This window comes from Amblyomma mixtum, chromosome 3 (genome assembly GCF_055824585.1).
Source record: "Amblyomma mixtum isolate Tamu chromosome 3, ASM5582458v1, whole genome shotgun sequence".
In the NCBI taxonomy this organism is placed as follows: Eukaryota; Metazoa; Arthropoda; class Arachnida; order Ixodida; family Ixodidae; genus Amblyomma; species Amblyomma mixtum.
In genome coordinates this window covers 319,548,922-319,573,269 of record NC_143014.1, presented here as the reverse complement: position 1 = coordinate 319,573,269, position 24,348 = coordinate 319,548,922, and positions in this window count along the sequence as shown.

Genomic DNA, 24,348 nt, shown 5'->3' with positions numbered 1-24,348 from the left:
TATGGTGAAGGTGATGCTTGGTATGGTGAAGGTGATGCTTGGTATGGTGAAGGTGATGCTTGGTATGGTGAACGTGAAGCTTGGTATGGTGAGGGTGATGCTTGCTATGGTGAAGGTGATGCTTGGTATGGTGAAGGTGATGCTTGCTATGGTGAAGGTGATGCTTGCTATGGTGAAGGTGATGCTTGCTATGGTGAAGGTGATGCTTGGTATGGTGAAGGTGATGCTTGCTATGGTGAAGGTGATGCTTGCTATGGTGAAGGTGATGCTTGCTATGGTGAAGGTGATGCTTGGTATGGTGAAGGTGATGCTTGCTATGGTGAAGGTGATGATTGGTATGGTGAAGGTGATGCTTGGTATGGTGAAGGTGATGCTTGCTATGGTGAAGGTGATGCTTGGTATGGTGAAGGTGATGCTTGCTATGGTGAAGGTGATGCTTGCTATGGTGAAGGTGATGCTTGCTATGGTGAAAGTGATGCTTGGTATGGTGAAGGTGATGCTTGGTATGGTGAAGGTGATGCTTTGTATGGTGAAGGTGATGCTTGGTATGGTGAAGGTGATGCTTGGTATGGTGAAGGTGATGCTTGGTATGGTGAACGTGAAGCTTGGTATGGTGAAGGTGATGCTTGCTATGGTGAAGGTGATGCTTGGTATGGTGAAGGTGATGTTTGCTATGGTGAAGGTGATGCTTGCTATGGTGAAGGTGATGCTTGCTATGGTGAAGGTGATGCTTGCTATGGTGAAGGTGATGCTTGCTATGGTGAAGGTGATGCTTGCTCTGGTGAAGGTGATGCTTGCTATGGTGAAGGTGATGCTTGCTATGGTGAAGGTGATGCTTGCTATGGTGAAGGTGATGCTTGCTGTGGTGAAGGTGATGCTTGCTGTGGTGAAGGTGATGCTTGCTATGGTGAAGGTGATGCTTGCTATGGTGAAGGTGATGCTTGCTATGGTGAAGGTGATGCTTGGTATGGTGAAGGTGATGCTTGCTATGGTGAAGGTGATGCTTGCTATGGTGAAGGTGATGCTTGGTATGGTGAAGGTGATGCTTGGTATGGTGAAGGTGATGCTTGCTATGGTGAAGGTGATGCTTGCTATGGCGAAGGTGATGCTTGCTATGGTGAAGGTGATGCTTGCTATGGCGAAGGTGATGCTTGCTGTGGCGAAGGTGATGCTTGCTGTGGTGAAGGTGATGCTTGCTGTGGTGAAGGTGATGCTTGCTGTGTTGAAGGTGATGCTTGCTATGGTGAAGGTGATGCTTGCTATGGTGAAGGTGATGCTTGGTATGGTGAAGGTGATGCTTGCTATGGTGAAGGTGATGCTTGCTATATGGTGAAGGTGATGCTTGCTATATGGTGAAGGTGATGCTTGCTATATGGTGAAGGTGATGCTTGCTATATGGTGAAGGTGATGCTTGCTATATGGTGAAGGTGATGCTTGCTATATGGTGAAGGTGATGCTTGCTATATGGTGAAGGTGATGCTTGCTATATGGTGAAGGTGATGCTGGCTATATGGTGAAGGTGATGCTTGCTATATGGTGAAGGTGATGCTTGCTATATGGTGAAGGTGATGCTTGCTATATGGTGAAGGTGATGCTTGCTATATGGTGAAGGTGATGCTTGCTATATGGTGAAGGTGATGCTTGCTATATGGTGAAGGTGATGCTTGCTATATGGTGAAGGTGATGCTTGCTATATGGTGAAGGTGATGCTTGCTATATGGTGAAGGTGATGCTTGCTATATGGTGAAGGTGATGCTTGCTATGGTGAAGGTGATGCTTGCTATGGTGAAGGTGCTGCTTGCTATGGTGAAGGTGCTGCTTGCTATGGTGAAGGTGATGCTTGCTATGGTGAAGGTGATGCTTGCTATGGTGAAGGTGATGCTTGCTATGGTGAAGGTGATGCTTGCTATGGTGAAGGTGATGCTTGCTATGGTGAAGGTGATGCTTGCTATGGTGAAGTGATGCTTGCTATGGTGAAGGTGATGCTTGGTATGGTGAAGGTGATGCTTGCTATGATGAAGGTTATGCTTTGTATGCTGAAGGTGATGCTTGCTATGGTGAAGGTGATGCTTGGTATGGTGAAGGTGATGCTTGCTATGGTGAAGGTGAAGACTCGTATGGTGAAGGTGATGCTTGGTATGGTGAAGGTGATGCTTGCTATGGTGAAGGTGATGCTTGCTATGGTGAAGGTGATGCTTGGTATGGTGAAGGTGATGCTTGGTATGGTGAAGGTGATGCTTGCTATGGCGAAGGTGATGATTGGTATGGTGAAGGTGATGCTTGCTATGGTGAAGGTGATGCTTGGTATGGTGAAGGTGATGCTTGTTATGGTGAAGGTGATGATTGGTATGGTGAAGGTGATGCCTGGTATGGTGAAGGTGATGCTTGCTATGGTGAAGGTGATGCTTGGTATGGTGAAGGTGATGCTTGCTATGGTGAAGGTGATGCTTGCTATGGTGAAGTGATGCTTGCTATGGTGAAGGTGATGCTTGGTATGGTGAAGGTGATGCTTGCTATGATGAAGGTTATGCTTTGTATGCTGAAGGTGATGCTTGCTATGGTGAAGGTGATGCTTGGTATGGTGAAGGTGATGCTTGCTATGGTGAAGGTGAAGACTCGGTATGGTGAAGGTGATGCTTGGTATGGTGAAGGTGATGCTTTGTATGGTGAAGGTGATGCTTGGTATGGTGAAGGTGATGCTTGGTATGGTGAAGGTGATGCTTGGTATGGTGAACGTGAAGCTTGGTATGGTGAAGGTGATGCTTGCTATGGTGAAGGTGATGCTTGGTATGGTGAAGGTGATGTTTGCTATGGTGAAGGTGATGCTTGCTATGGTGAAGGTGATGCTTGCTATGGTGAAGGTGATGCTTGCTATGGTGAAGGTGATGCTTGCTATGGTGAAGGTGATGCTTGCTCTGGTGAAGGTGATGCTTGCTATGGTGAAGGTGATGCTTGCTATGGTGAAGGTGATGCTTGCTATGGTGAAGGTGATGCTTGCTGTGGTGAAGGTGATGCTTGCTGTGGTGAAGGTGATGCTTGCTATGGTGAAGGTGATGCTTGCTATGGTGAAGGTGATGCTTGCTATGGTGAAGGTGATGCTTGGTATGGTGAAGGTGATGCTTGCTATGGTGAAGGTGATGCTTGCTATGGTGAAGGTGATGCTTGGTATGGTGAAGGTGATGCTTGGTATGGTGAAGGTGATGCTTGCTATGGTGAAGGTGATGCTTGCTATGGCGAAGGTGATGCTTGCTATGGTGAAGGTGATGCTTGCTATGGCGAAGGTGATGCTTGCTGTGGCGAAGGTGATGCTTGCTGTGGTGAAGGTGATGCTTGCTGTGGTGAAGGTGATGCTTGCTGTGTTGAAGGTGATGCTTGCTATGGTGAAGGTGATGCTTGCTATGGTGAAGGTGATGCTTGGTATGGTGAAGGTGATGCTTGCTATGGTGAAGGTGATGCTTGCTATATGGTGAAGGTGATGCTTGCTATATGGTGAAGGTGATGCTTGCTATATGGTGAAGGTGATGCTTGCTATATGGTGAAGGTGATGCTTGCTATATGGTGAAGGTGATGCTTGCTATATGGTGAAGGTGATGCTTGCTATATGGTGAAGGTGATGCTTGCTATATGGTGAAGGTGATGCTTGCTATATGGTGAAGGTGATGCTGGCTATATGGTGAAGGTGATGCTTGCTATATGGTGAAGGTGATGCTTGCTATATGGTGAAGGTGATGCTTGCTATATGGTGAAGGTGATGCTTGCTATATGGTGAAGGTGATGCTTGCTATATGGTGAAGGTGATGCTTGCTATATGGTGAAGGTGATGCTTGCTATATGGTGAAGGTGATGCTTGCTATATGGTGAAGGTGATGCTTGCTATATGGTGAAGGTGATGCTTGCTATATGGTGAAGGTGATGCTTGCTATGGTGAAGGTGATGCTTGCTATGGTGAAGGTGCTGCTTGCTATGGTGAAGGTGCTGCTTGCTATGGTGAAGGTGATGCTTGCTATGGTGAAGGTGATGCTTGCTATGGTGAAGGTGATGCTTGCTATGGTGAAGGTGATGCTTGCTATGGTGAAGGTGATGCTTGCTATGGTGAAGGTGATGCTTGCTATGGTGAAGTGATGCTTGCTATGGTGAAGGTGATGCTTGGTATGGTGAAGGTGATGCTTGCTATGATGAAGGTTATGCTTTGTATGCTGAAGGTGATGCTTGCTATGGTGAAGGTGATGCTTGGTATGGTGAAGGTGATGCTTGCTATGGTGAAGGTGAAGACTCGTATGGTGAAGGTGATGCTTGGTATGGTGAAGGTGATGCTTGCTATGGTGAAGGTGATGCTTGCTATGGTGAAGGTGATGCTTGGTATGGTGAAGGTGATGCTTGGTATGGTGAAGGTGATGCTTGCTATGGCGAAGGTGATGATTGGTATGGTGAAGGTGATGCTTGCTATGGTGAAGGTGATGCTTGGTATGGTGAAGGTGATGCTTGTTATGGTGAAGGTGATGATTGGTATGGTGAAGGTGATGCCTGGTATGGTGAAGGTGATGCTTGCTATGGTGAAGGTGATGCTTGGTATGGTGAAGGTGATGCTTGCTATAGTGAAGGTGATGCTTGCTATGGTGAAGGTGATGCTTGCTATGATGAAGGTGATGCTTGCTATGATGAAGGTGATGCTTGCTATGGTGAAGGTGATGCTTGCTATGGTGAAGGTGATGCTTGCTATGGTGAAGGTGATGCTTGCTATGGTGAAGGTGATGCTTGCTATGGTGAAGGAGATGCTTGGTATGGTGAAGGTGATGCTTGGTATGGTGAAGGTGATGCTTGGTATGGTGAAGGTGATGCTCGGTATGGTGAAGGTGATGCTTGGTATGGTGAAGGTGATGCTTGGTATGGTGAACGTGAAGCTTGGTATGGTGAGGGTGATGCTTGCTATGGTGAAGGTGATGCTTGGTATGGTGAAGGTGATGCTTGCTATGGTGAAGGTGATGCTTGCTATGGTGAAGGTGATGCTTGCTATGGTGAAGGTGATGCTTGCTATTGTGAAGGTGATGCTTGCTATGGTGAAGGTGACGCTTGCTATGGTGAAGGTGATGCTTGCTATGGTGAAGGTGATGCTTGCTGTGGTGAAGGTGATGCTTGCTGTGGTGAAGGTGATGCTTGCTATGGTGAAGGTGATGCTTGCTATGGTGAAGGTGATGCTTGCTATGGTGAAGGTGATGCTTGGCATGGTGAAGGTGATGCTTGCTATGGTGAAGGTGATGCTTGCTATGGTGAAGGTGATGCTTGCTATGGTGAAGGTGATGCTTGGTATGGTGAAGGTGATGCTTGCTATGGTGAAGGTGATGATTGGTATGGTGAAGGTGATGCTTGCTATGGTGAAGGTGATGCTTGGTATGGTGAAGGTGATGCTTGCTATGGTGAAGGTGATGCTTGCTATGGTGAAGGTGATGCTTGCTATGGTGAAAGTGATGCTTGGTATGGTGAAGGTGATGCTTGGTATGGTGAAGGTGATGCTTTGTATGGTGAAGGTGATGCTTGGTATGGTGAAGGTGATGCTTGGTATGGTGAAGGTGATGCTTGGTATGGTGAACGTGAAGCTTGGTATGGTGAAGGTGATGCTTGCTATGGTGAAGGTGATGCTTGGTATGGTGAAGGTGATGTTTGTTATGGTGAAGGTGATGCTTGCTATGGTGAAGGTGATGCTTGCTATGGTGAAGGTGATGCTTGCTATCGTGAAGGTGATGCTTGCTATGGTGAAGGTGATGCTTGCTCTGGTGAAGGTGATGCTTGCTATGGTGAAGGTGATGCTTACTATGGTGAAGGTGATGCTTGCTATGGTGAAGGTGATGCTTGCTGTGGTGAAGGTGATGCTTGCTGTGGTGAAGGTGATGCTTGCTATGGTGAAGGTGATGCTTGCTATGGTGAAGGTGATGCTTGCTATGGTGAAGGTGATGCTTGCTATAGTGAAGGTGATGCTTGCTATGGTGAAGGTGATGCTTGCTATGGTGAAGGTGATGCTTGGTATGGTGAAGGTGATGCTTGGTATGGTGAAGGTGATGCTTGCTATGGTGAAGGTGATGCTTGCTATGGCGAAGGTGATGCTTGCTATGGTGAAGGTGATGCTTGCTATGGCGAAGGTGATGCTTGCTGTGGCGAAGGTGATGCTTGCTGTGGTGAAGGTGATGCTTGCTGTGGTGAAGGTGATGCTTGCTGTGTTGAAGGTGATGCTTGCTATGGTGAAGGTGATGCTTGCTATGGTGAAGGTGATGCTTGGTATGGTGAAGGTGATGCTTGCTATGGTGAAGGTGATGCTTGCTATATGGTGAAGGTGATGCTTGCTATATGGTGAAGGTGATGCTTGCTATATGGTGAAGGTGATGCTTGCTATATGGTGAAGGTGATGCTTGCTATATGGTGAAGGTGATGCTTGCTATATGGTGAAGGTGATGCTTGCTATATGGTGAAGGTGATGCTTGCTATATGGTGAAGGTGATGCTTGCTATATGGTGAAGGTGATGCTTGCTATATGGTGAAGGTGATGCTTGCTATATGGTGAAGGTGATGCTTGCTATATGGTGAAGGTTATGCTTGCTATATGGTGAAGGTGATGCTTGCTATATGGTGAAGGTGATGCTTGCTATATGGTGAAGGTGATGCTTGCTATATGGTGAAGGTGATGCTTGCTATATGGTGAAGGTGATGCTTGCTATATGGTGAAGGTGATGCTTGCTATGGTGAAGGTGATGCTTGCTATGGTGAAGGTGCTGCTTGCTATGGTGAAGGTGCTGCTTGCTATGGTGAAGGTGATGCTTGCTATGGTGAAGGTGATGCTTGCTATGGTGAAGGTGATGCTTGCTATGGTGAAGGTGATGCTTGCTATGGTGAAGGTGATGCTTGCTATGGTGAAGGTGATGCTTGCTATGGTGAAGTGATGCTTGCTATGGTGAAGGTGATGCTTGGTATGGTGAAGGTGATGCTTGCTATGGTGAAGGTGATGCTTTGTATGCTGAAGGTGATGCTTGCTATGGTGAAGGTGATGCTTGGTATGGTGAAGGTGATGCTTGCTATGGTGAAGGTGAAGACTCGTATGGTGAAGGTGATGCTTGGTATGGTGAAGGTGATGCTTGCTATGGTGAAGGTGATGCTTGCTATGGTGAAGGTGATGCTTGCTATGGTGAAGGTGATGCTTGCTATGGTGAAGGTGATGCTTGCTATGGTGAAGGTGATGCTTGCTATGGTGAAGGTGATGCGTGGTATGGTGAAGGTGATGCTTGGTATGGTGAAGGTGATGCTTGGTATGGTGAAGGTGATGCTTGGTATGGTGAACGTGAAGCTTGGTATGGTGAAGGTGATGCTTGCTATGGTGAAGGTGATGCTTGGTATGGTGAAGGTGATGCTTGCTATGGTGAAGGTGATGCTTGCTATGGTGAAGGTGATGCTTGCTATGGTGAAGGTGATGCTTGCTATGGTGAAGGTGATGCTTGCTATGGTGAAGGTGATGCTTGCTATGGTGAAGGTGATGCTTGCTGTGGTGAAGGTGATGCTTGCTGTGGTGAAGGTGATGCTTGCTATGGTGAAGGTGATGCTTGCTATGGTGAAGGTGATGCTTGCTATGGTGAAGGTGATGCCTGCTATGGTGAAGGTGATGCTTGCTATGGTGAAGGTGATGCTTGCTGTGGTGAAGGTGATGCTTGCTATGGTGAAGGTGATGCTTGCTATGGTGAAGGTGATGCTTGCTATGGTGAAGGTGATGCTTGCTATGGTGAAGGTGATGCTTGCTGTGGTGAAGGTGATGCTTGCTGTGGTGAAGGTGATGCTTGCTATGGTGAAGGTGATGCTTGCTATGGTGAAGGTGATGCTTGCTATGGTGAAGGTGACGCTTGCTATGGTGAAGGTGACGCTTGCTGTGGTGAAGGTGACGCTTGCTATGGTGAAGGTGACACTTGCTATGGTGAAGGTGATGCTTGTTGTGGTGAAGGTGATGCTTGCTATGGTGAAGGTGATGCTTGCTATGGTGAAAGTGATGCCTGCTATGGTGAAGGTGATGCTTGCTGTGGTGAAGTGATGCTTGCTATGGTGAAGGTGACGCTTGCTGTGGTGAAGGTGATGCTTGCTATGGTGAAGGTGACGCTTGCTATGGTGAAGTTGATGCTTGCTGTGGTGAAGGTGATGCTTGCTGTGGTGAAGGTGACGCTTGCTATGGTGAAGGTGACGCTTGCTATGGTGAAGGTGATGCTTGGTATGGTGAAGGTGATGCTTGCTATGGTGAAGGTGATGCTTGCTATGGTGAAGGTGTTGCTTGCTATGGTGAAGGTGATGCTTGCTATGGTGAAGGTGATGCTTGCTATGGTGAAGGTGATGCTTGCTATGGTGAAGGTGATGCTTGCTATGGTGAAGGTGATGCTTGCTATGGTGAAGGTGATGTTTGGTATGGTGAAGGTGATGCTTGGTATGGTGAAGGTGATGCTTGCTATGGTGAAGGTGATGCTTTGTATGCTGAAGGTGATGCTTGCTATGGTGAAGGTGATGCTTGGTATGGTGAAGGTGATGCTTGCTATGGTGAAGGTGATGATTGGTATGGTGAAGGTGATGATTGGTATGGTGAAGGTGATGCTTGGTATGGTGAAGGTGATGCTTGCTATGGTGAAGGTGATGATTGGTATGGTGAAGGTGATGCTTGGTGTGGTGAAGGTGATGCTTGCTATGGTGAAGGTGATGCTTGGTATGGTGAAGGTGATGCTTGCTATGGTGAAGGTGATGCTTGCTATGGTGAAGGTGATGCTTGCTGTGATGAAGGTGATGCCTGCTATGGTGAAGGTGATGCTTGCTATGGTGAAGGTGATGCTTGCTATGGTGAAGGTGATGCTTGCTATGGTGAAGGTGATGCTTGCTATGGTGAAGGTGATGCTTGCTATGGTGAAGGTGATGCTTGGTATGGTGAAGGTGATGCTTGGTATGGTGAAGGTGATGCTTGGTATGGTGAAGGTGATGCTTGGTATGGTGAAGGTGATGCTTGGTATGGTGAGGGTGATGCTTGCTATGGTGAAGGTGATGCTTGGTATGGTGAAGGTGATGGTTGCTATGGTGAAGGTGATGCTTGCTATGGTGAAGGTGATGCTTGCTATGGTGAAGGTGATGCTTGCTATTGTGAAGGTGATGCTTGCTATGGTGAAGGTGATGCTTGCTATGGTGAAGGTGATGCTTGCTATGGTGAAGGTGATGCTTGCTATGGTGAAGGTGATGCTTGCTGTGGTGAAGGTGATGCTTGCTGTGGTGAAGGTGATGCTTGCTATGGTGAAGGTGATGCTTGCTATGGTGAAGGTGATGCTTGCTATGGTGAAGGTGATGCTTGCTATGGTGAAGGTGATGCTTGCTATGGTGAAGGTGATGCTTGCTATGGTGAAGGTGATGCTTGCTATGGTGAAGGTGATGCTTGCTAGGTGAAGGTGATGCTTGCTCTGGTGAAGCTGATGCTTGCTATGGTGAAGGTGATGCTTGCTATGGTGAAGGTGATGCTTGCTATGGTGAAGGTGATGCTTGGTATGGTGAAGGTGATGCTTGCTATGGTGAAGGTGATGCTTGCTATGGTGAAGGTGATGCTTGCTATGGTGAAGGTGATGCTTGGTATGGTGAAGGTGATGCTTGCTATGGTGAAGGTGATGATTGGTATGGTGAAGGTGATGCTTGGTATGGTGAAGGTGATGCTTGGTATGGTGAAGGTGATGCTTGGTATGGTGAAGGTGATGCTTGCTATGGTGAAGGTGATGCTTGCTATGGTGAAGGTGATGCTTGCTATGGTGAAGGTGATGCTTGGTATGGTGAAGGTGATGCTTGGTATGGTGAAGGTGATGCTTTGTATGGTGAAGGGGATGCTTGGTATGGTGAAGGTGATGCTTGGTATGGTGAAGGTGATGCTTGGTATGGTGAACGTGAAGCTTGATATGGTGAAGGTGATGCTTGCTATGGTGAAGGTGATGCTTGGTATGGTGAAGGTGATGTTTGCTATGGTGAAGGTGATGCTTGCTATGGTGAAGGTGATGCTTGCTATGGTGAAGGTGATGCTTGCTATGGTGAAGGTGATGCTTGCTATGGTGAAGGTGATGCTTGCTATGGTGAAGGTGATGCTTGGTATGGTGAAGGTGATGCTTGCTATGGTGAAGGTGATGCTTGCTATGGTGAAGGTGATGCTTGCTATGGTGAAGGTGATGCTTGGTATGGTGAAGGTGATGCTTGCTATGGTGAAGGTGATGATTGGTATGGTGAAGGTGATGCTTGGTATGGTGAAGGTGATGCTTGCTATGGTGAAGGTGATGCTTGGTATGGTGAAGGTGATGCTTGCTATGGTGAAGGTGATGCTTGCTATGGTGAAGGTGATGCTTGCTATGGTGAAGGTGATGCTTGGTATGGTGAAGGTGATGCTTGGTATGGTGAAGGTGATGCTTTGTATGGTGAAGGTGATGCTTGGTATGGTGAAGGTGATGCTTGGTATGGTGAAGGTGATGCTTGGTATGGTGAACGTGAAGCTTGGTATGGTGAAGGTGATGCTTGCTATGGAGAAGGTGATGCTTGGTATGGTGAAGGTGATGTTTGCTATGGTGAAGGTGATGCTTGCTATGGTGAAGGTGATGCTTGCTATGGTGAAGGTGATGCTTGCTATGGTGAAGGTGATGCTTGCTATGGTGAAGGTGATGCTTGCTCTGGTGAAGGTGATGCTTGCTATGGTGAAGGTGATGCTTGCTATGGTGAAGGTGATGCTTGCTGTGGTGAAGGTGATGCTTGCTGTGGTGAAGGTGATGCTTGCTATGGTGAAGGTGATGCTTGCTATGGTGAAGGTGATGCTTGCTATGGTGAAGGTGATGCTTGCTATGGTGAAGGTGATGCTTGTTATGGTGAAGGTGATGCTTGGTATGGTGAAGGTGATGCTTGGTATGGTGAAGGTGATGCTTGCTATGGTGAAGGTGATGCTTGCTATGGCGAAGGTGATGCTTGCTATGGTGAAGGTGATGCTTGCTGTGGCGAAGGTGATGCTTGCTGTGGCGAAGGTGATGCTTGCTGTGGTGAAGGTGATGCTTGCTGTGGTGAAGGTGATGCTTGCTGTGTTGAAGGTGATGCTTGCTGTGGTGAAGGTGATGCTTGCTATGGTGAAGGTGATGCTTGGTATGGTGAAGGTGATGCTTGCTATGGTGAAGGTGATGCTTGCTATATGGTGAAGGTGATGCTTGCTATATGGTGAAGGTGATGCTTGCTATATGGTGAAGGTGATGCTTGCTATATGGTGAAGGTGATGCTTGCTATATGGTGAAGGTGATGCTTGCTATATGGTGAAGGTGATGCTTGCTATATGGTGAAGGTGATGCTTGCTATATGGTGAAGGTGATGCTTGCTATATGGTGAAGGTGATGCTTGCTATATGGTGAAGGTGATGCTTGCTATATGGTGAAGGTGATGCTTGCTATATGGTGAAGGTGATGCTTGCTATATGGTGAAGGTGATGCTTGCTATATGGTGAAGGTGATGCTTGCTATATGGTGAAGGTGATGCTTGCTATATGGTGAATGTGATGCTTGCTATATGGTGAAGGTGATGCTTGCTATGGTGAAGGTGATGCTTGCTATGGTGAAGGTGATGCTTGCTATGGTGAAGGTGATGCTTGCTATGGTGAAGGTGATGCTTGCTATGGTGAAGGTGATGCTTGCTATGGTGAAGGTGATGCTTGCTATGGTGAAGTGATGCTTGCTATGGTGAAGGTGATGCTTGGTATGGTGAAGGTGATGCTTGCTATGGTGAAGGTGATGCTTTGTATGCTGAAGGTGATGCTTGCTATGGTGAAGGTGATGCTTGGTATGGTGAAGGTGATGCTTGCTATGGTGAAGGTGAAGACTCGTATGGTGAAGGTGATGCTTGGTATGGTGAAGGTGATGCTTGCTATGGTGAAGGTGATGCTTGCTATGGTGAAGGTGATGCTTGCTATGGTGAAGGTGATGCTTGCTATGGTGAAGGTGATGCTTGCAATGGTGAAGGTGATGCTTGCTATGGTGAAGGTGATGCTTGCTATGGTGAAGGTGATGCGTGGTATGGTGAAGGTGATGCTTGGTATGGTGAAGGTGATGCTTGGTATGGTGAAGGTGATGCTTGGTATGGTGAACGTGAAGCTTGGTATGGTGAAGGTGATGCTTGCTATGGTGAAGGTGATGCTTGGTATGGTGAAGGTGATGCTTGCTATGGTGAAGGTGATGCTTGCTATGGTGAAGGTGATGCTTGCTATGGTGAAGGTGATGCTTGCTATGGTGAAGGTGATGCTTGCTATGGTGAAGGTGATGCTTGCTATGGTGAAGGTGATGCTTGCTGTGGTGAAGGTGATGCTTGCTGTGGTGAAGGTGATGCTTGCTATGGTGAAGGTGATGCTTGCTATGGTGAAGGTGATGCTTGCTATGGTGAAGGTGATGCTTGCTATGGTGAAGGTGATGCCTGCTATGGTGAAGGTGATGCTTGCTATGGTGAAGGTGATGCTTGCTGTGGTGAAGGTGATGCTTGCTATGGTGAAGGTGATGCTTGCTATGGTGAAGGTGATGCTTGCTATGGTGAAGGTGATGCTTGCTATGGTGAAGGTGATGCTTGCTGTGGTGAAGGTGATGCTTGCTGTGGTGAAGGTGATACTTGCTGTGGTGAAGGTGATGCTTGCTATGGTGAAGGTGATGCTTGCTATGGTGAAGGTGACGCTTGCTATGGTGAAGGTGACGCTTGCTGTGGTGAAGGTGACGCTTGCTATGGTGAAGGTGACACTTGCTATGGTGAAGGTGATGCTTGTTGTGGTGAAGGTGATGCTTGCTATGGTGAAGGTGATGCTTGCTATGGTGAAGGTGATGCCTGCTATGGTGAAGGTGATGCTTGCTGTGGTGAAGTGATGCTTGCTATGGTGAAGGTGACGCTTGCTGTGGTGAAGGTGATGCTTGCTATGGTGAAGGTGACGCTTGCTATGGTGAAGTTGATGCTTGCTGTGGTGAAGGTGATGCTTGCTGTGGTGAAGGTGACGCTTGCTATGGTGAAGGTGACGCTTGCTATGGTGAAGGTGATGCTTGGTATGGTGAAGGTGATGCTTGCTATGGTGAAGGTGATGCTTGCTATGGTGAAGGTGTTGCTTGCTATGGTGAAGGTGATGCTTGCTATGGTGAAGGTGATGCTTGCTATGGTGAAGGTGATGCTTGCTATGGTGAAGGTGATGCTTGCTATGGTGAAGGTGATGCTTGCTATGGTGAAGGTGATGCTTGCTATGGTGAAGGTGATGTTTGGTATGGTGAAGGTGATGCTTGGTATGGTGAAGGTGATGCTTGCTATGGTGAAGGTGATGCTTTGTATGCTGAAGGTGATGCATGCTATGGTGAAGGTGATGCTTGGTATGGTGAAGGTGATGCTTGCTATGGTGAAGGTGATGATTGGTATGGTGAAGGTGATGCTTGCTATGGTGAAGGTGATGCTTGGTATGGTGAAGGTGATGCTTGCTATGGTGAAGGTGATGATTGGTATGGTGAAGGTGATGCTTGGTGTGGTGAAGGTGATGCTTGCTATGGTGAAGGTGATGCTTGGTATGGTGAAGGTGATGCTTGCTATGGTGAAGGTGATGCTTGCTATGGTGAAGGTGATGCTTGCTATGATGAAGGTGATGCTTGCTATGGTGAAGGTGATGCTTGCTATGGTGAAGGTGATGCTTGCTATGGTGAAGGTGATGCTTGCTATGGTGAAGGTGATGCTTGCTATGGTGAAGGTGATGCTTGCTATGGTGAAGGTGATGCTTGGTATGGTGAAGGTGATGCTTGGTATGGTGAAGGTGATGCTTGGTATGGTGAAGGTGATGCTTGGTATGGTGAAGGTGATGCTTGGTATGGTGAAGGTGATGCTTGGTATGGTGAACGTGAAGCTTGGTATGGTGAGGGTGATGCTTGCTATGGTGAAGGTGATGCTTGGTATGGTGAAGGTGATGGTTGCTATGGTGAAGGTGATGCTTGCTATGGTGAAGGTGATGCTTGCTATGGTGAAGGTGATGCTTGCTATTGTGAAGGTGATGCTTGCTATGGTGAAGGTGATGCTTGCTATGGTGAAGGTGATGCTTGCTATGGTGAAGGTGATGCTTGCTATGGTGAAGGTGATGCTTGCTGTGGTGAAGGTGATGCTTGCTGTGGTGAAGGTGATGCTTGCTATGGTGAAGGTGATGCTTGCTATGGTGAAGGTGATGCTTGCTATGGTGAAGGTGATGCTTGCTATGGTGAAGGTGATGCTTGCTATGGTGAAGGTGATGCTTGCTAGGTGAAGGTGATGCTTGCTCTGGTGAAGGTGATGCTTGCTATGGTGAAGGTGATGCTTGCTATGGTGAAGGTGATGCTTGCTATGGTGAAGGTGATGCTTGCTATGGTGAAGGTGATGCTTGCTATGGTGAAGGTGATGCTTGCTATGGTGAAGGTGATGCTTGGTATGATGAAGGTGATGCTTGCTATGGTGAAGGTGATGATTGGTATGGTGAAGGTGATGCTTGGTATGGTGAAGGTGATGCTTGCTATGGTGAAGGTGATGCTTGGTATGGTGAAGGTGATGCTTGCTATGGTGAAGGTGATGCTTGCTATGGTGAAGGTGATGCTTGCTATGGTGAAGGTGATGCTTGGTATGGTGAAGGTGATGCTTGGTATGGTGAAGGTGATGCTTTGTATGGTGAAGGGGATGCTTGGTATGGTGAAGGTGATGCTTGGTATGGTGAAGGTGATGCTTGGTATGGTGAACGTGAAGCTTGATATGGTGAAGGTGATGCTTGCTATGGTGAAGGTGATGCTTGGTATGGTGAAGGTGATGTTTGCTATGGTGAAGGTGATGCTTGCTATGGTGAAGGTGATGCTTGCTATGGTGAAGGTGATGCTTGCTATGGTGAAGGTGATGCTTGCTCTGGTGAAGGTGATGCTTGCTATGGTGAAGGTGATGCTTGCTAAAGGTGAAGGTGATGCTTGCTATGGTGAAGGTGATGCTTGCTGTGGTGAAGGTGATGCTTGCTGTGGTGAAGGTGATGCTTGCTATGGTGAAGGTGATGCTTGCTATGGTGAAGGTGATGCTTGCTATATGGTGAAGGTGATGCTTGCTATATGGTGAAGGTGATGCTTGCTATATGGTGAAGGTGATGCTTGCTATATGGTGAAGGTGATGCTTGCTATATGGTGAAGGTGATGCTTGCTATATGGTGAAGGTGATGCTTGCTATATGGTGAAGGTGATGCTTGCTATATGGTGAAGGTGATGCTTGCTATATGGTGAAGGTGATGCTTGCTATATGGTGAAGGTGATGCTTGCTATATGGTGAAGGTGATGCTTGCTATATGGTGAAGGTGATGCTTGCTATATGGTGAAGGTGATGCTTGCTATATGGTGAAGGTGATGCTTGCTATATGGTGAAGGTGATGCTTGCTATATGGTGAAGGTGATGCTTGCTATATGGTGAAGGTGATGCTTGCTATATGGTGAAGGTGATGCTTGCTATATGGTGAAGGTGATGCTTGCTATATGGTGAAGGTGATGCTTGCTATATGGTGAAGGTGATGCTTGCTATATGGTGAAGGTGATGCTTGCTATATGGTGAAGGTGATGCTTGCTATATGGTGAAGGTGATGCTTGCTATATGGTGAAGGTGATGCTTGCTATATGGTGAAGGTGATGCTTGCTATATGGTGAAGGTGATGCTTGCTATATGGTGAAGGTGATGCTTGCTATATGGTGAAGGTGATGCTTGCTATATGGTGAAGGTGATGCTTGCTATGGTGAAGGTGCTGCTTGCTATGGTGAAGGTGCTGCTTGCTATGGTGAAGGTGCTGCTTGCTATGGTGAAGGTGATGCTTGCTATGGTGAAGGTGATGCTTGCTATGGTGAAGGTGATGCTTGCTATGGTGAAGGTGATGCTTGCTGTGGTGAAGGTGATGCTTGCTGTGGTGAAGGTGATGCTTGCTATGGTGAAGGTGATGCTTGCTATGGTGAAGGTGATGCTTGCTATGGTGAAGGTGATGCTTGCTATGGTGAAGGTGATGCTTGGTATGGTGAAGGTGATGCTTGGTATGGTGAAGGTGATGCTTGGTATCGTGAACGTGAAGCTTGGTATGGTGAAGGTGATGCTTGCTATGGTGAAGGTGATGCTTGGTATGGTGAAGGTGATGCTTGCTATGCTGAAGGTGATGCTTCCTATGGTGAAGGTGATGCTTGCTGTGGTGAAGGTGATGTTTGCTATGGTGAAGGTGATGCTTGCTATGGTGAAGGTGATGCTTGCTATGGTGAAGGTGATGCTTGCTATATGGTGAAGGTGATTCTTGCTATATGGTGAAGGTGATTCTTGCTATATGGTGAAGGTGATGCTTGCTATATGGTGAAGGTGATGCTTGCTATATGGTGAAGGTGATGCTTGCTATATGGTGAAGGTGATGCTTGCTATATGGTGAAGGTGATGCTTGCTATATAGTGAAGGTGATGCTTGCTATATGGTGAAGGTGATGCTTGCTATATGGTGAAGGTGATGCTTGCTATATGGTGAAGGTGATGCTTGCTATATGGTGAAGGTAATGCTTGCTATATGGTGAAGGTAATGCTTGCTATATGGTGAAGGTGATGCTTGCCATATGGTGAAGGTGATGCTTGCTATATGGTGAAGGTGATGCTTGCTATATGGTGAAGGTGATGCTTGCTATATGGTGAAGGTGATGCTTGCTATATGGTGAAGGTGATGCTTGCTATATGGTGAAGGTGATGCTTGCTATATGGTGAAGGTGATGCTTGCTATGGTGAAGGTGATGCTTGCTATGGTGAAGGTGATGCTTGCTATGGTGCAGGTGATGCTTGCTATGGTGAAGGTGATGCTTGCTATGGTGAAGGTGATGCTTGCTGTGGTGAAGGTGATGCTTGCTGTGGTGAAGGTGATGCTTGCTGTGGTGAAGGTGACGCTTGCTGTGGTGAAGGTGACGCTTGCTGTGGTGAAGGTGATGCTTGCTGTGGTGAAGGTGATGCTTGCTGTGGTGAAGGTGATGCTTGCTATGGTGAAGGTGATGGTTGCTCTGGTGAAGGTGATGGTTGCTCTGGTGAAGGTGATGCTTGCTATGGTGAAGGTGGTGCTTGCTATGGTGAAGGTGATGCTTGCCATGGTGAAGGTGATGCTGCTATGGTGAAGGTGATGCTTGCTGTGGTGAAGGTGATGCTTGCTGTGGTGAAGGTGATGCTTGCTGTGGTGAAGGTGATGCTTGCTATGGTGAAGGTGATGCTTGCTATGGTGAAGGTGACGCTTGCTGTGGTGAAGGTGACGCTTGCTGTGGTGAAGGTGACGCTTGCTGTGGTGAAGGTGACGCTTGCTATGGTGAAGGTGACGCTTGCTGTGGTGAAGGTGATGCTTGCTATGGTGAAGGTGATGCTTGCTATGGTGAAGGTGATGCCTGCTATGGTGAAGGTGATGCTTGCTGTGGTGAAGTGATGCTTGCTATGGTGAAGGTGACGCTTGCTGTGGTGAAGGTGATGCTTGCTATGGTGAAGGTGATGCTTGCTGTGGTGAAGTTGATGCTTGCTGTGGTGAAGGTGATGCTTGCTGTGGTGAAGGTGACGCTTGCTATGGTGAAGGTGACGCTTGCTATGGTGAAGGTGATGCTTGGTATGGTGAAGGTGATGCTTGCTATGGTGAAGGTGATGCTTGCTATGGTGAAGGTGATGCTTGCTATGGTGAAGGTGATGCTTGCTATGGTGAAGGTGATGCTTGCTATGGTGAAGGTGATGCTTGCTATGGTGAAGGTGATGCTTGCTATGGTGAAGGTGGTGCTTGGTATGGTGAAGGTGATGCTTGGTATGGTGAAGGTGATGCTTGCTATGGTGAAGGTGATGCTTTGTATGCTGAAGGTGATGCTTGCTATGGTGAAGGTGATGCTTGGTATGGTGAAGGTGATGCTTGCTATGGTGAAGGTGATGATTGGTATGGTGAAGGTGATGCTTGCTATGGTGAAGGTGATGCTTGGTATGGTGAAGGTGATGCTTGTTATGGTGAAGGTGATGATTGGTATGGTGAAGGTGATGCTTGGTATGGTGAAGGTGATGCTTGCTATGGTGAAGGTGATGCTTGGTATGGTGAAGGTGATGCTTGCTATGATGAAGGTGATGCTTGCTATGATGAAGGTGATGCTTGCTATGGTGAAGGTGATGCTTGCTATGGTGAAGGTGATGCTTGCTATGGTGAAGGTGATGCTTGCTATGGTGAAGGTGATGCTTGCTATGGTGAAGGTGATGCTTGCTATGGTGAAGGTGATGCTTGGTATGGTGAAGGTGATGCTTGGTATGGTGAAGGTGATGCTTGGTATGGTGAAGGTGATGCTTGGTATGGTGAAGGTGATGCTTGGTATGGTGAAGGTGATGCTTGGTATGGTGAACGTGAAGCTTGGTATGGTGAGGGTGATGCTTGCTATGATGAAGGTGATGCTTGGTATGGTGAAGGTGATGGTTGCTATGGTGAAGGTGATGCTTGCTATGGTGAAGGTGATGCTTGCTATGGTGAAGGTGATGCTTGCTATGGTGAAGGTGATGCTTGCTATGGTGAAGGTGATGCTTGCTATTGTGAAGGTGATGCTTGCTATGGTGAAGGTGATGCTTGCTATGGTGAAGGTGATGCTTGCTATGGTGAAGGTGATGCTTGCTATGGTGAAGGTGATGCTTGCTGTGGTGAAGGTGATGCTTGCTGTGGTGAAGGTGATGCTTGCTATGGTGAAGGTGATGCTTGCTATGGTGAAGGTGATGCTTGCTATGGTGAAGGTGATGCTTGCTATGGTGAAGGTGATGCTTGGTATGGTGAAGGTGATGCTTGCTATGGTGAAGGTGATGCTTGCTATGGTGAAGGTGATGCTTGCTATGGTGAAGGTGATGCTTGGTATGGTGAAGGTGATGCTTGCTATGGTGAAGGTGATGATTGGTATGGTGAAGGTGATGCTTGGTATGGTGAAGGTGATGCTTGCTATGGTGAAGGTGATGCTTGGTATGGTGAAGGTGATGCTTGCTATGGTGAAGGTGATGCTTGCTATGGTGAAGGTGATGCTTGCTATGGTGAAAGTGATGCTTGGTATGGTGAAGGTGATGCTTGGTATGGTGAAGGTGATGCTTTGTATGGTGAAGGTGATGCTTGGTATGGTGAAGGTGATGCTTGGTATGGTGAAGGTGATGCTTGGTATGGTGAACGTGAAGCTTGGTATGGTGAAGGTGATGCTTGCTATTGTGAAGGTGATGCTTGGTATGGTGAAGGTGATGTTTGCTATGGTGAAGGTGATGCTTGCTATGGTGAAGGTGATGCTTGCTATGGTGAAGGTGATGCTTGCTATGGTGAAGGTGATGCTTGCTATGGAGAAGGTGATGCTTGCTCTGGTGAAGGTGATGCTTGCTTTGGTGAAGGTGATGCTTGCTATGGTGAAGGTGATGCTTGCTATGGTGAAGGTGATGCTTGCTGTGGTGAAGGTGATGCTTGCTATGGTGAAGGTGATGCTTGCTATGGTGAAGGTGATGCTTGCTATGGTGAAGGTGATGCTTGCTATGGTGAAGGTGATGCTTGCTATGGTGAAGGTGATGCTTGCTATGGTGAAGGTGATGCTTGGTATGGTGAAGGTGATGCTTGGTATGGTGAAGGTGATGCTTGCTATGGTGAAGGTGATGCTTGCTATGGCGAAGGTGATGCTTGCTATGGTGAAGGTGATGCTTGCTATGGCGAAGGTGATGCTTGCTGTGGCGAAGGTGATGCTTGCTGTGGTGAAGGTGATGCTTGCTGTGGTGAAGGTGATGCTTGCTGTGTTGAAGGTGATGCTTGCTATGGTGAAGGTGATGCTTGCTATGGTGAAGGTGATGCTTGGTATGGTGAAGGTGATGCTTGCTATGGTGAAGGTGATGCTTGCTATATGGTGAAGGTGATGCTTGCTATATGGTGAAGGTGATGCTTGCTATTTGGTGAAGGTGATGCTTGCTATATGGTGAAGGTGATGCTTGCTATATGGTGAAGGTGATGCTTGCTATATGGTGAAGGTGATGCTTGCTATATGGTGAAGGTGATGCTTGCTATATGGTGAAGGTGATGCTTGCTATATGGTGAAGGTGATGCTTGCTATATGGTGAAGGTGATGCTTGCTATATGGTGAAGGTGATGCTTGCTATATGGTGAAGGTGATGCTTGCTATATGGTGAAGGTGATGCTTGCTATATGGTGAAGGTGATGCTTGCTATATGGTGAAGGTGATGCTTGCTATATGGTGAAGGTGATGCTTGCTATATGGTGAAGGTGATGCTTGCTATATGGTGAAGGTGATGCTTGCTATATGGTGAAGGTGATGCTTGCTATATGGTGAAGGTGATGCTTGCTATATGGTGAAGGTGATGCTTGCTATATGGTGAAGGTGATGCTTGCTATGGTGAAGGTGATGCTTGCTATGGTGAAGGTGCTGCTTGCTATGGTGAAGGTGCTGCTTGCTATGGTGAAGGTGATGCTTGCTATGGTGAAGGTGATGCTTGCTATGGTGAAGGTGATGCTTGCTATGGTGAAGGTGATGCTTGGTGTGGTGAAGGTGATGCTTGCTATGGTGAAGGTGATGCTTGCTATGGTGAAGGTGATGCTTGCTATGGTGAAGGTGATGCTTGCTATGGTGAAGGTGATGCTTGGTATGGTGAAGGTGATGCTTGGTATCGTGAACGTGAAGCTTGGTATGGTGAAGGTGATGCTTGCTATGGTGAAGGTGATGCTTGGTATGGTGAAGGTGATGCTTGCTATGCTGAAGGTGATGCTTCCTATGGTGAAGGTGATGCTTGCTGTGGTGAAGGTGATGTTTGCTATGGTGAAGGTGATGCTTGCTATGGTGAAGGTGATGCTTGCTATATGGTGAAGGTGATGCTTGCTATATGGTGAAGGTGATTCTTGCTATATGGTGATGGTGATGCTTGCTATATGGTGAAGGTGATGCTTGCTATATGGTGAAGGTGATGCTTGCTATATGGTGAAGGTGATGCTTGCTATATGGTGAAGGTGATGCTTGCTATATGGTGAAGGTGATGCTTGGTATATGGTGAAGGTGATGCTTGCTATATGGTGAAGGTGATGCTTGCTATATGGTGAAGGTGATGCTTGCTATATGGTGAAGGTAATGCTTGCTATATGGTGAAGGTGATGCTTGCCATATGGTGAAGGTGATGCTTGCTATATGGTGAAGGTGATGCTTGGTATATGGTGAAGGTGATGCTTGCTATATGGTGAAGGTGATGCTTGCTATATGGTGAAGGTGATGCTTGCTATATGGTGAAGGTGATGCTTGCTATATGGTGAAGGTGATGCTTGCTATATGGTGAAGGTGATGCTTGCTATATGGTGAAGGTGATGCTTGCTATATGGTGAAGGTGATGCTTGCTATATGGTGAAGGTGATGCTTGCTATATGGTGAAGGTGATGCTTGCTATATGGTGAAGGTGATGCTTGCTATATGGTGAAGGTGATGCTTGCTATATGGTGAAGGTGATGCTTGCTATATGGTGAAGGTGATGCTTGCTATATGGTGAAGGTGATGCTTGCTATATGGTGAAGGTGATGCTTGCTATATGGTGAAGGTGATGCTTGCTATATGGTGAAGGTGATGCTTGCTATATGGTGAAGGTGATGCTTGCTATATGGTGAAGGTGATGCTTGCTATATGGTGAAGGTGATGCTTGCTATATGGTGAAGGTGATGCTTGCTATGGTGAAGGTGCTGCTTGCTATGGTGAAGGTGCTGCTTGCTATGGTGAAGGTGCTGCTTGCTATGGTGAAGGTGATGCTTGCTATGGTGAAGGTGATGCTTGCTATGGTGAAGGTGATGCTTGCTGTGGTGAAGGTGATGCTTGCTATGGTGAAGGTGATGCTTGCTATGGTGAAGGTGATGCTTGCTATGGTGAAGGTGATGCTTGCTATGGTGAAGGTGATGCTTGCTATGGTGAAGGTGATGCTTGGTATGGTGAAGGTGATGTTTGCTATGGTGAAGGTGATGCTTGCTATGGTGAAGGTGATGCTTGCTATGGTGAAGGTGATGCTTGCTCTGGTGAAGGTGATGCTTGCTATGGTGAAGGTGATGCTTGCTAAAGGTGAAGGTGATGCTTGCTATGGTGAAGGTGATGCTTGCTGTGGTGAAGGTGATGCTTGCTGTGGTGAAGGTGATGCTTGCTATGGTGAAGGTGATGCTTGCTATGGTGAAGGTGATGCTTGCTATATGGTGAAGGTGATGCTTGCTATATGGTGAAGGTGATGCTTGCTATATGGTGAAGGTGATGCTTGCTATATGGTGAAGGTGATGCTTGCTATATGGTGAAGGTGATGCTTGCTATATGGTGAAGGTGATGCTTGCTATATGGTGAAGGTGATGCTTGCTATATGGTGAAGGTGATGCTTGCTATATGGTGAAGGTGATGCTTGCTATATGGTGAAGGTGATGCTTGCTATATGGTGAAGGTGATGCTTGCTATATGGTGAAGGTGATGCTTGCTATATGGTGAAGATGATGCTTGCTATATGGTGAAGGTGATGCTTGCTATATGGTGAAGGTGATGCTTGCTATATGGTGAAGGTGATGCTTGCTATATGGTGAAGGTGATGCTTGCTATATGGTGAAGGTGATGCTTGCTATGGTGAAGGTGATGCTTGCTATGGTGAAGGTGATGCTTGCTATGGTGAAGGTGATGCTTGCTATGGTGAAGGTGATGCTTGCTATGGTGAAGGTGATGCTTGCTATGGTGAAGGTGATGCTTGCTGTGGTGAAGGTGATGCTTGCTGTGGTGAAGGTGATGCTTGCTGTGGTGAAGGTGACGCTTGCTGTGGTGAAGGTGACGCTTGCTGTGGTGAAGGTGATGCTTGCTGTGGTGAAGGTGATGCTTGCTGTGGTGAAGGTGATGCTTGCTATGGTGAAGGTGATGGTTGCTCTGGTGAAGGTGATGGTTGCTCTGGTGAAGGTGATGCTTGCTATGGTGAAGGTGGTGCTTGCTATGGTGAAGGTGATGCTTGCCATGGTGAAGGTGATGCTGCTATGGTGAAGGTGATGCTTGCTGTGGTGAAGGTGATGCTTGCTGTGGTGAAGGTGATGCTTGCTGTGGTGAAGGTGATGCTTGCTATGGTGAAGGTGATGCTTGCTATGGTGAAGGTGACGCTTGCTGTGGTGAAGGTGACGCTTGCTGTGGTGAAGGTGACGCTTGCTGTGGTGAAGGTGACGCTTGCTATGGTGAAGGTGACGCTTGCTGTGGTGAAGGTGATGCTTGCTATGGTGAAGGTGATGCTTGCTATGGTGAAGGTGATGCCTGCTATGGTGAAGGTGATGCTTGCTGTGGTGAAGTGATGCTTGCTATGGTGAAGGTGACGCTTGCTGTGGTGAAGGTGATGCTTGCTATGGTGAAGGTGATGCTTGCTGTGGTGAAGTTGATGCTTGCTGTGGTGAAGGTGATGCTTGCTGTGGTGAAGGTGACGCTTGCTATGGTGAAGGTGACGCTTGCTATGGTGAAGGTGATGCTTGGTATGGTGAAGGTGATGCTTGCTATGGTGAAGGTGATGCTTGCTATGGTGAAGGTGATGCTTGCTATGGTGAAGGTGATGCTTGCTATGGTGAAGGTGATGCTTGCTATGGTGAAGGTGATGCTTGCTATGGTGAAGGTGATGCTTGCTATGGTGAAGGTGATGCTTGCTATGGTGAAGGTGGTGCTTGGTATGGTGAAGGTGATGCTTGGTATGGTGAAGGTGATGCTTGCTATGGTGAAGGTGATGCTTTGTATGCTGAAGGTGATGCTTGCTATGGTGAAGGTGATGCTTGGTATGGTGAAGGTGATGCTTGCTATGGTGAAGGTGATGATTGGTATGGTGAAGGTGATGCTTGCTATGGTGAAGGTGATGCTTGGTATGGTGAAGGTGATGCTTGTTATGGTGAAGGTGATGATTGGTATGGTGAAGGTGATGCTTGGTATGGTGAAGGTGATGCTTGCTATGGTGAAGGTGATGCTTGGTATGGTGAAGGTGATGCTTGCTATGATGAAGGTGATGCTTGCTATGGTGAAGGTGATGCTTGCTATGATGAAGGTGATGCTTGCTATGGTGAAGGTGATGCTTGCTATGGTGAAGGTGATGCTTGCTATGGTGAAGGTGATGCTTGCTATGGTGAAGGTGATGCTTGCTATGGTGAAGGTGATGCTTGCTATGGTGAAGGTGATGCTTGATATGGTGAAGGTGATGCTTGGTATGGTGAAGGTGATGCTTGGTATGGTGAAGGTGATGCTTGGTATGGTGAAGGTGATGCTTGGTATGGTGAAGGTGATGCTTGGTATGGTGAACGTGA